We start from the raw sequence: 11,862 nt of genomic DNA, 5'->3' as shown, positions 1-11,862 counted from the left end.
ATCCCACCCCCTCCATTGTAAGCTTTCCTTCTTTATTCCTCTGGAAGCATGAACCCAAGATCCTTATGGGGTGTAGAAGGTGGAAGGTCTGGCTTCTGTAATTGCTTCTCTGATGAACGTGGGTGTTGGAAAGTTGATCCTTACTCCCAGCCTGTTTCTCTCTTTCCCTAGTGGGGCGGGGCTCTGGGGAAGTGGGGCTCCAGGACACATTGGTGAGGTCATCTGCCCAGAGAAATCAGGTTGGCATCATGGTAGCATCTACAACTTGCTCGCTGAGAAAGCATTAAGATATAAAGCAATATAAAGCAGAGCAAACTGGGAGTCGGGCGGTGGCACAGCCGGTTAAGTGCACGTGGCGCGAAGCACAAGGACTGGCATAAGGATCTCTGTTCGAGGCCCCAGCTCCCCACCTGCAGGGGAGTTGCTTCACAGGTGGTGAAGCAGGTCTTCAGGTGTCTGTCTTCTTTCCCCCTCTCTGTCTTCCCCTCCTCTCTCCTTTTCTCTCTGTCCTATCCAACAACAATGACATTAATAAATACAACAATAAAACAAGGGCAACAAAAGGAAATAAATGAATAAATATATTTTTAAATTTTTTTTAAAAGTTAGAAAAAAGATGTAAAGCAGAAAAAACTGTTTAATAATCAGGAATCGAAAAGGTAAGACTCTAGAAGATGAGATTTGGGGTGTCCATTTAGGAAAAAGCTAGGAATGCTATTTTATATCCCAAGGGGCCCATGACTTTACTAATTTTTGCCTGAGTCCAACAACTAACATGCAGGTGAGCTAATGGTATTGTCTCGGGGAGATGGTGCCAGAGTTGGAAATAGGACTAGAAAGCTGGATCAGGGCAGAGAATAGCTCCCAAATATGGGAAAAGTATATAAATATTGTGAACTGTAAACCCCATAGATTTCATCCAGGGGCCCATATTCAGCGCAGGTGCCTGTGTAACCTCTGCATCCATGTCAGTCTGAGCTCACATTCTGTAGTCATATCTGGGAACATTCTAGGCTGCACTCATTGCGGGACCCATTTTCGAGTGGCAGAGTATATGGACCCAACCTCCCTTTGGAGAAGGGACAGACCCTACCAATGTTGACCCACATTGAGGGCAAGGTCCTATAGAGGCCCATGACAGGGTCCACTATATTGTTCCTGCTGGAGATGATCAGTGACAGAGGAGAGAGGGATTTGTTGGAGGTCTAGGCCCATCCTGTCTATGTGGAAATTCTAGGATTCCCTGACTAGGGCCCCAGATGATGGGGTGGCCTGGTAGTGGCCAAAAGAGCCAAAAGAGCCATCATTTAAAGTGTGCCAGTCTCTTGCCCTTACCCAGCTTTTGTAGTCTTTGCTTTGTCTGACAAGGTTAGCCTTGGAGTGACTGAGGTAAGTGCAACAGGAAGTAGGTGAAGAGGGTGCCTCAGTCTAAATAGAAACTATTTGATTAAGTATTTTAAGGTACCTAGTTTAAAAAGTGTATTTTTTTTAGGTCTTTCTACTTGCTTGCTGCACTTAGTGAGTCACTTCAAACTATTGTGCATTTTTACACTAAGGTATATATTTCCCCTTAACTTATGGGTACACGTGCACATGTGTTCTGTCGCATGGGCCCTGGTCTACATCTAGGTTCTGTGGTTTGGTTAGGAGGTGCACTACTTGATATGGAACTGAGGAGTCCTGAGATCTAGGAATGGCCTCACCAGAACACTGAAGCCGAAGGGTTTTTTGTCATAGTTCTGAAGACCAATGAAGAAAGAGAATGCTGTGACCTCTCTGGAAAAACTCTCTGGGTGTCAGAAATGCCAACTCCAGGAAACCTGAGTCCATTGATTCTTCAGTTCTCCTATGCGGTAGGTTAAATCTAATTCCTTTGGCCCCTTTTTTTTGCAGTGTTGGAGAAAATAGAAACTTAACAAGGTTCAATTACATGCCCACAGTCTCCTGGAATAAGAGACAGACTTAAACTTGGAACCTTGACACGAATGCCTCTTTTACTCCTAAACTATGGGCTTTCTTGTCTACCCAGTAAACAAGACAATTGAGCCCTTCACTCTAATATCCACCCTTGGCCATGACCTCATGTGACCCTAGCTCTGTGTCCAGGCCAGTGTGACCCAGCTCAGTGTCCAGTGTGGTTCCCAACCAACTGGAAAACTGGCCCTGTAACACGCAGGCCTTTAGAGCTGGTCTCCCCTTTGAGCGATCCCACAAAACTCTGACATTTGAGCTCTGTCTCAGATCCCTGCCCTGTGAAGTGAGATCATGATTTGTTCTAGAAAGAATGACTGTCACATCACATGGACCAAAGCCTGGAAGGTGGGAAGCTCTCAGAGAGACTCACATGTGAGCGCTGTTTCCAGATGAGTGCTAGCATTCTTGTTATTGCAACGTGAGGACAAAGTACTTCGACACAACCACACCCTAGGACCAAGTCGTCTGTGTTGAAGTTATGGACTGGGGCTCAGTTATTAAGGAGGGCAAAGTTGCATGTCTGTAACAGCTACAGCTGAAACAGGTGCCTATGCCCCTCCATCTCCAAAATCTGGTATCTTCCATTTAGCTTTTTCCAGAATTATGGCCACTCTTTCAGAAAATGTTCAGTTATATTCATAAAATATTACTTGTCCACAAATTCTAACTCTGCAGTACTCCTATTTATACAAAGTTCTTGGGTTTCTCAGGTATGTGATTATAATTCATCAACGATTCACATCCAGAGAATGTCTTTATTAGTGTTAAATCTGCATTTCAGATTTTTTTTTTCTTCTTAACCAAAGCACTGCTCAGCTCTAGCTTATGGTGGTATGGGGGATTGAACTTAGGACTTTGAAGCCTCAGGCATGAGAGTCTCTATGCAAAACCATTATGCTATCTACCCCACCTTACTCTTTAGATTTTAAACTATTATTATTTTCACATTCTTTTACTTTTTTAAAATTAAATTCTACCTACTTTTTATTTGTATAATTTTCTTTCATATTCTAGCAGACGTTTTCTCTAAGCATGCAGTGACCTTTCTTGCATATAGCGCTCTCTCTCTCTCTCTCTAGTTCTCTCGTGTGTGTTTATACTTCTTAAAAGTTAAAATAGGGACTGGGTGGTGGCACACCTGGTTGAGTGCACATGTTACAATGCACAAGGACCCAGGTCCGAGCCCCTAGTCCCCAACTGCAGGGAAAAGCTTCACAAATGGTGAAGCTGCAGGTGTCTCTCTGCCTCTTCCCCACTCTATCATGGCCTTCTCTCTCAATTTCTGGCTGTCTATGTCCAATTAGTAAATAAAGGTAATAATTTTTTTTTTTAAATTAAATGATTGAAATAGGCCCAGCAGATAGATAGTTCACCTGGGAGGGTACTTGCTCACAACTCAGGCTCGAGACCCTGGCACACCACATGAGAGTAATACAACAAAGTCTCCCCCGGCTGTGAGAAAGTCATCCCAGAGTAGTGAAGCCCCAGAGACAAGATAACAGAAACAAAACAAAGGGAGTCGGGCGGTAGCACAGCGGTTAAGCTCAGGTGATGCAAAGCACAAGGACTGGCGTAAGGATCCCGGTTTAAGCCCCCAGCTCCCCACCTGCAGGGGAGTTGCTTCACAGGTGAAGCAGGTCTGCAGGTATCTGTCTTTCTCTCCCCCTCTCTGTCTTCCCCTCCTCTCTCCATTTCTCTCTGTCCTATCCAACAACGAAGACATCAATAACAACAACAATAATAAGTACAACAATAAAACAACAAGGGCAACAAAAGGGGAAAATGAATAAGTAAACATTAAAAAAATATGTTTAAAAAGCTTTTTAAAAAAGAAAGAAAAACAAAACAAGACTGCTTAAAACCTCATAAATTATTTTTCTCACTATAAAAACAGCTAGGAAGCTGGGGAGTTAGATAATGGTTACACAAAAGACTCTCATGCCTGAGACTTTGAGATCTCACGTTCAATCCCCAGCACCACTATAAGCTGGAACTGAGCAGAATGCTGGTCTCTGTCTCTTTCTGTATCACTTTCATTAAATTAAAGATATATATATATAATATATATATATATTATATATATATATATCTTTAATTATATATATATATATATATGTCTAGGGTCACCATAAACACTTGTCCACATCTTATTATTGCTGACATATTGAACACCTGTTCGGACACAGGCTATTTATAGAGATCCTGTGTTTTATTTTCAAATAAACAAAGCTCAAGCAAGCACAGCCCAGAAACACACAGCACCATGATGAAGTGTCACTTGACATCAGCAGTTCCTTAATGATGGGGTGGAGTCCTTAGACACAGCTGGCTGCTTATTCATTAGCCCCAGGGGTCCCGTGAGAGATTCTTGAGGATGAGTCCGGATACCTGTTTTCCTTCTTGTCACTTTAGTCCAAGGTAGAGCCAACTGGTTCCGCTTCCATCTGATATACTGACTCACCATGTGTCCTTTCGAGCTTTCTCCTTGCAGACTAACCTTGTTCACCTCGGTCAGATTTTCTCTCTGTGTAAGGGGAGGGTAACACAGAAGGTCACAAATGTTCCCAAGTCTATGTCCCCACCGATGCCCCAGCCCCACCTCCCCACAGTCCTGTCTTTGTGAATGAAGGTACTTCCTGGAGCCAGGAGGAGAAAAAATACACACACACACACACACACACACACACACACACACACACACACACACACACAAAGGGAGTTTTTTGAGGAGCAAGCACAACACACTTCAGTTCTTCCCAGCAGTCTGGACACTGGTGCATGTGAGGCTGCTGTCACCCGGGTCCTGATCATTCTGGGAATGCAAGCCACGCCATGAAAATGACATCGTGACCCATGCAATTGTGTGGAAGTGACAGACTAATCAAGACCTTAATCTGGGAAGATTTAATGGGTCTTGCTGACAGGACCTGTGAGTCCCGTGCCAGCTGCCCCCAGAAGGTTTCTACATGTCCACAGCCATGAGTCAGCAGATGAACCGCAAGCAGAGTCATGCAAACACTCCTCCCCTTCCAGCTTCTGCAGCCACTAGGAACAGGAAGTAGCCTCACTGAGGCAGATGCATCGCAACCATCTAGAAACAAAGTACCTGGAAGTCAGAGGCTGGTTGGAAGGTTGAGGGCTTTACCAGAACAGGTTGCTGTTGAAAGGTAGGCTGCTTTGCTTTGGGAATTTGTGGTGAACAGACTGATTTCAGAAGCTGTGCTGTGACTCAGCAAACCACCACAGGAATGCACACATGCCTCATTCCACGTGGAGGTCAAAGCTGAACAAATTTATCTGGGACATCAGAGCAGGTTAGTGACAGATTTATGCCCAGGGTCAGAGCATAGGAAGAGCTGTTTTGCTTGTTTTTGTTTCCTAAGGAAGTGGCTGAAGTGCCAGCAAAATGTTTGCACATATATTTTCATACCAGAATAATTACTACAATGCCAGTGTGTGTGTGTGTGTGTGTGTGTGTAATTGTGTACATGTATGTGTGTGTGTAGCTGGGGCCTTGTATGTGTGAGTTCATCGCTCTGGGCCATTTTTTAATTCAGAAAGAAAAGATAGAGACACCACAGCACGTCCCCATATAGTCCCAGATCTTCCACCTTCTGCACCTGATAATGATCTTTGGTCCATACTCTCAGAGGGATAAAAAATAGGGACACTTCTCAGGTGGGGGAGGGGATATGGATCTCCAGTGGTGGGAACTGAATTGTATGGAATTGTACCCCTCTTATCCCACAATCTTGTCAATCATTATTATAACACACACACACACACACACACACACACACACACACACACACACAGCATTGCAGAGGGGAAGAAATGTTAGGGGAAGATAATCAGAGGACTCTGAACTCCAATTCCATCAGGACTCAGTAGAGGAAAAACAAAAAAAAAGGACATTCGGAAGTAGTAGGTATGAGTTAGAAAGGAAGAGAAGGCAGGACTATAGAAAAAAATGGGAAAATATACATTATACATATATATACTTATAGAAATAATAGTCCATTCATATCTGTGATCCTATGAGAACTAATTCAGTATCCAATGGAAGAAATGGGGATACAGAACTCTAGTGGTGGGAGCCATGTGGAATTATACTCCTATTAACCTATAATTTTATGGATCAGTATTAAATCATTAATAAAAGAAATTAAAAGACCAGTCTTGGGGGTGGCAGGGTAATGGCACACATATTACCATGCATGAGGACCCAGGTTCAAGCCCCTACACCACACCTGTAGGGAGGATGTTTCATGGGTTGTGAAGCAGAGTTCCAAGTGTCTTTCTCTCTCGCTCTCTATCTCCCCTTTCAATTTCTCTCTGTCCTTTCAAGTAAAAAAAAGGAAAAAATTGTTACCAAGATTAGCAGATTGCTCATGTAGGCACTGAGCTCCAAATATATACGTGTGTGTATGTATGTATGTATGTATGTGTGTATGTATGTATATTATTAGCGGGGCAGGGTGGTGGTACACCAGGTTAGGTGCGCATGTTACAGTACACAAGGACCTGAATTTGAGCCACCAGTGCCCACCTGCAGGGTGAAAGCTTTGCTAGCAGTGAAGCAGTGTTGCAGGTGTCTTTCTGGCTCCCTCTCTATCTAACCCTCCCTTCTCGACTTCTGGCTGTTTCTATCCAAACACACACACACACACACACACACACACACACACACACACACACACACACACACACACACACACACACTATTGGAACAAGTTGTATTACAGTCACATCTTTAGTTTCTTAATCAAGGAATGAAGCATAGTCCCCTGGTGAGTTTAGAATAGGATCTGATTCACTTGAGGACCTTTCATTCACCCACCACACTTATAGCTGGATTTAGAAAAAAAAATCTGTAACCTTATAATCTTGTAAATCATGATGAATCACAACTTTTTTAAAAAAGCGACTTAAGGGAGTCGGGCTGTAGTGCAGCAGGCTAAGCGCAGGTGGTGCAAAGCACAAGGACCAGCATAAGGATCCCGGTTTGAACCCCAGCTCCCCACCTGCAGGGGAGTCGCTTCACAGGCGGTGAAGCAGGTCTGCAGGTGTCTGTCTTTCTCTCCTCTTCTCTGTCTTCCCCTCCCTCTCTCCATTTCTCTCTGTCCTATCCAACAACGACAACAACAATAATAACTACAACAATAAAACAACAAGGGCAACAAAAGGGAATAAATAAATAAAATAAATTTTTAAAAAGTGACTTAAAAAACAAGTCTGTGTAGAAGATGGCAGATTACTGAGCAGGTTCACACAGACATGGGACACTGGGTCCGAGCCCCAGCACCACACGGAGGGAGCACTGTGATCGGTGGAGCCGTATCCTGGCGCGGTCTCCTCTGGCTGCTTCTCTGTTTCTCTTCCCTTTTTCACTCCAAAACAATTTAAGTATCAAAGTATATTATTTCCGAGGGTCAGAAGGTGACTCACTCCTGGTAAAACATACATGTTAAGATGCGTGAGGTCCCAGATTTGAACTCTGGTCCTCACAGTTGGGGTGGGGCATCCGTGAAGGGGAAGCTTTACAAGTGTGTGTGTGGGGGGGGTTGCCACTCTCTCCCTATTTCTGTGCCTCATTTTCTGCCATTTTTTAAAAAGATTTTATTTATTAGTGAGAAAGATAGGAGGAGAAAAAAACCAGACATCACTCTAGTGTATGTGCTACAGGGGATTGAACTCTGAACCTCATGCTTGATAATCCAATGCTTTATCCACTGTGCCACCTCCCGGACCACTGCTGTCAACTAAAAAAAAAAAATTGATTGAAAATGATAGGACAGAAAGAAATTGAGAGGAAAGGTGGGGGGGGATAGAGAGGAGAGGGGTGCGTGTCCTCCTCTCCCTTTCTACCTCCCCCTCTCCCTTCTCTCTAGTTTTCTCTGTCTCTAAATAAAATAAATAAATATGTATTTTTAAGAAATAGAGAGGGAGATAGGAAAAGAGAGACACCTGCAGCTCTGCTCCACACTTGGAAATGTCCCTGCCCCCCTGCAGGTGGGAATCAGGAGTTTGAACCTGGATCCTTGCACATGATAATACAAGCACTCAGCTAGGTGCACCACCTTCAGGACCTTATTATTTTTTTTCTGAACAGGCTGATGGAAGCAGTGAAGTCATGTAGTTCCTGGGCCACCAGCAATAACCCTGGTGGAAAGAAAGAAACATTAAGGTTCAAGGAAGAAGGCCCAAATTTCTTCTCACTGTTGGATCCCCTCATGGCTCTCCTGCCAGTGCTCAGGGCAGTACAAGAAAGGTTCCAAAATAGAAACGCCATTCGGTGAAACCTCATCTGTTCTATAATAAACTTTGACCTTTGTCCACTCCAGAACAAGACTTTGCAGAAGGTTGGGTTCCTCTTGCTTGGCGTCAAGTCCTCACAGTTGTACATGGGTGGGGAGAGGGAGACAGGGGAGGGGTTGGAGGATGGGCCACAGCTAAATTTGCACTATTCACATAAAGAGTTGGTTCTCAAAGTGTCGTCTAAGGGGGTGTACCCCAGTGCTGAGCCCACGTGTAGCTGCCTGCCAGGGGGCTGGTGTGTTCCCACTGGTCATTCTGCCTAACTGAGCTGTGTACTGTCCCGCTCTGTTTCAGCTCTCAGAGGCCTCGGATTCAAGCAGATGCACGAACACTAAAGGTGCTCAGATGGATTTCCCAGGAATAGCTTTCGCAGAACAGTACACACCTTTATAGCTTTGGGGACCTAGGTTCGAGCCCCAAGCCCCCAGCATCATGCACTGGGGAAGCTCCCTGAGCGGTGGAATGGTGCTGTGGTGTCTTTCCTTCTTCCTATGTCTCTCTCTGTCTCTGTCTCTCTCCCTCTCTCTTGCTTTCTGCCTCCCTGTTTCCATCTGTGCCTGGAAGAAAAAAATGAAGGATTTTTTGTTTACTTTTAATTTATTTTTATTTATTTTCCCTTTTGTTGTCCTGTTGTTTTATTGTTATAGTTGTTATTGTTGTTGTTATTGATGTTGTCTTTGTTAGCTAGGACAGAAAGAAATGGAGAGAGGAGGGAAAGACAGAGAGGGGGAGAGAAAGACAGACACCTGCAGTCCTGCTTCACCGCCTGTGAAGTGACTCCCCTGCAGGTGGGGGAGCCGGGGGCTCGAACCAGGATCCTTATGCTGGTCCTTGCGCTTTGTGCCACGTAGGATTTTTTTTTTTTAATGATCACTTTCAGTTCCATCCATCTATGCTAAAAGACACACTCTCATCTTTTTTTTTTTTTTCATGGCAGACAAATGTCAGCATCCAACTGTCAGAAGAGGGACCATTCCCTCATAAAGCACCGATACACCATCAGAACAAAAGCAAGGGAGCCTGTGTAGAATGCACTTGACATCATTTGAAAAAGCAAGAAGAGGGGCTCACGCGGTAGCAAAGCGGGTTAAGTGCACTAACGATGGAACTCCTACAAGGAAATAGAACACACACTTCCAGAAGCAGGCCTGGGTTGTTTTAATGTTGCTGTCCTGAGAATATATTAAGATGCTTGGTTTGGGGTACTATAGCAAAGTAATGCTGTGTGTGTGTGTGGGGGGGTCAGGTCCTGGAACATGATGGTGGAGGAGGACCTAGGTGGGGGGGACAGAGTGTTATATGGAAAACTCAGAAATGTTATACATGTAACAACTACTTTATTTTTCTGTTTACTGTAAACCATTAATTCCACCCCCAATAAAGAACAACAAAAAAAAGATGCTTACTTATTTATTTTTATTACCACCCAGGGGCAGATTGTTTTGTTGTTGTTCTGAAAATATATTAAGATGCTTGTTTGTTTGTTTTTAATTTTTTTAATTATTTATTTATTTATTCTTTTTGTTGCCCTTGTTTTTTTGTTGTTGTTGTTGTTATTATTGATGTCATTGTTGTTGGATAGGACAGAGAGAAATGGAGAGAGGAGGGGAAGACAGAGAGGGGGAGAGAAAGACAGACACCTGCATACCTGCTTCACCGCCTATGAAGTGACTCCCCTGCAGGTGGGGAGCCGGGGGCTCGAACCGGGATCCTTACGCCGGTCCTTGTGCTTAGCGCCACCTGTGCTTAACCCGCTGCGCTACCACCCGACTCCCTATTTTTAATTTTTTTTAATTATCTTTATTGGACAGAAACAGCCAGAAATCAAAAGGGAAGGGGGAATAGAGAGGAAGAGAGACAGAGAGACACCTGCAGCCCTGCTTCACCACTCATGAAGCTTTCCCCCTGCAGGTGGGGACCAGGGACTCGAACCTGGGTCCTTGTGGATTGTAACATGTGCACTCAACCAGGTGCATCAACACCCAGCCCCAAGATGCTTCTTTATTTATTTATTTTCACTGCCATCAGGGTTATTGCAGGGGCTCAGTGCTAGCACTACTAACCCACCACTCCTAGTGGCCATTTTTCTTCCTTTTTTATTCTTCCTTTTAAAAAATTTATCTGATAAAAAATTATCTGATAAGACATAGAGAAATTAAGAGAGGAGGAGGAGATAGAAAGGGAGAGAGAAAAGTAGACACCTGCTGACCAGTTTCACTGCTGGTGAAGTCTGAAGCGTCTCCCTGGAGGAGGGGAGCAGAGGTTCGAATCCAGAGGTCCTTGAACATTGTAATGTGTGCACTCAACCAAATGAGCCGCCACCTACCCACCTATTAAGATGCCCAAGGCTCCTTGACTGGGAAGCAGACACAGGCCTGTGGCAGGCCAAGGTGAGCTGGCCAGTGAGAACATCTGGAAGACTCTAGGACATCTGAGCCATTTAGCCAGCAGATGCTGTCAGCTGCACTCCATCCAGCACAAACGCTGGTGTAGGCTTTTCTGAGACTCCAGCCCCAATTAGGGATTTGAAAACTCATCAGATATATAATTGTGTGAGACTCGTGTGCATGTCACACAGGAAGAGATGGGTTTGGGACGGCATTCTGACACCAGTTCTGCATTTACGTGCCTCTGTTCTCCACACAGAATGAGCGCCATCCCATCCCCCTAGTGCAAGACTGGGGAAAGCGCATTCCTACAGTCTGCTGTTTACACTCCCAGGGCTGCTTCTCTGGGTGACAAATGAGTTTAATATCAGGGAGGGAGAGACAGCAGAGGGGAGAGAGGGGGGATTTCAATTCAGAGGACACCCAGGTGGATTGAAGAATTGCACCAACCACAACAGACCACACTGGCAAGAAAGCTCCCCAGAGCAGTTCACAAATGTGAGGGGTTAGAATCACCTTGACAAGTGTACTGAATCTCGGAGTAGCATGGTGGCTTGTGTGAATGACATTTTGTTGTTGTTGCTGTTTGATTTGATTTGATAGGACAGAGAAAAATTGAAAGGAGAGGGTAAAATAGAGAGAGAGAGAGAGAGATCTGCAGACCTGCTTCACTGCTCATGAACATTCCCCCCCTGTCGGAGGGGACCAAGGGCTTGAACCCAGACCTTTGCATATATTAATGTGTGTACCCAACCAGGTGTACCACCACCCAGGCCCTCTGTGGATGATATTTAAAATATGGCTTTTCCCAGAATATGGGCTCCAGATCACATCAAATCGGTGGGGTTTACAGTCAACAATATTTATACACCTTTCCCATATATGGGAGCTACTCTCTTCCCGGATCCAGCTCTCTGGTCCTTTTTCCAGCCATGACATCATCTCCCCAGACAATAACTTGGATCCACCTGCATTTCAGATTTCAGGCTCAGGGAAAAAAAAAAAAAGAACTAGTATAGCCACAAGCCCTTTAGTATATAACTAAAATATGCCTACTAGCTAACTACAAAACAAAGACCCCCCCCCACCCCAACTCTTCATCTGCACTACTCCAGCCTTTAGGTTCATGATTAGTCAACAATTTGTTTGGCTCTATATGTTAACTCTCTTACAATGACAACCA

At 44.5% G+C, this 11,862-nt stretch overlaps 2 long non-coding RNA genes across 2 annotated transcripts; one reads left to right on the top strand and one right to left on the bottom strand.

The window, feature by feature from the left end:
- Nucleotides 1–4,162: 4,162 nt before the first annotated feature.
- LOC132536909 (uncharacterized) lies at nt 4,163–5,202 on the bottom strand. The gene is made up of 2 exons (XR_009548441.1): nt 5,081–5,202; nt 4,163–4,498 (listed from the first exon to the last, which is right to left on the bottom strand). It is a non-coding gene; the product is annotated as an uncharacterized LOC132536909 (long non-coding RNA).
- LOC132536910 (uncharacterized) lies at nt 5,071–10,031 on the top strand. Its single transcript, XR_009548442.1, has 3 exons — nt 5,071–5,141; nt 8,587–8,629; nt 9,230–10,031. It is a non-coding gene; the product is annotated as an uncharacterized LOC132536910 (long non-coding RNA).
- The last annotated feature ends 1,831 nt before the right edge of the window (nt 10,032–11,862 follow it).

Source organism: Erinaceus europaeus, chromosome 2, assembly GCF_950295315.1.
Source record: "Erinaceus europaeus chromosome 2, mEriEur2.1, whole genome shotgun sequence".
NCBI classification, from domain to species: domain Eukaryota; kingdom Metazoa; phylum Chordata; class Mammalia; order Eulipotyphla; family Erinaceidae; genus Erinaceus; species Erinaceus europaeus.
This window is presented reverse-complemented; position numbering and strand designations above follow the sequence as displayed.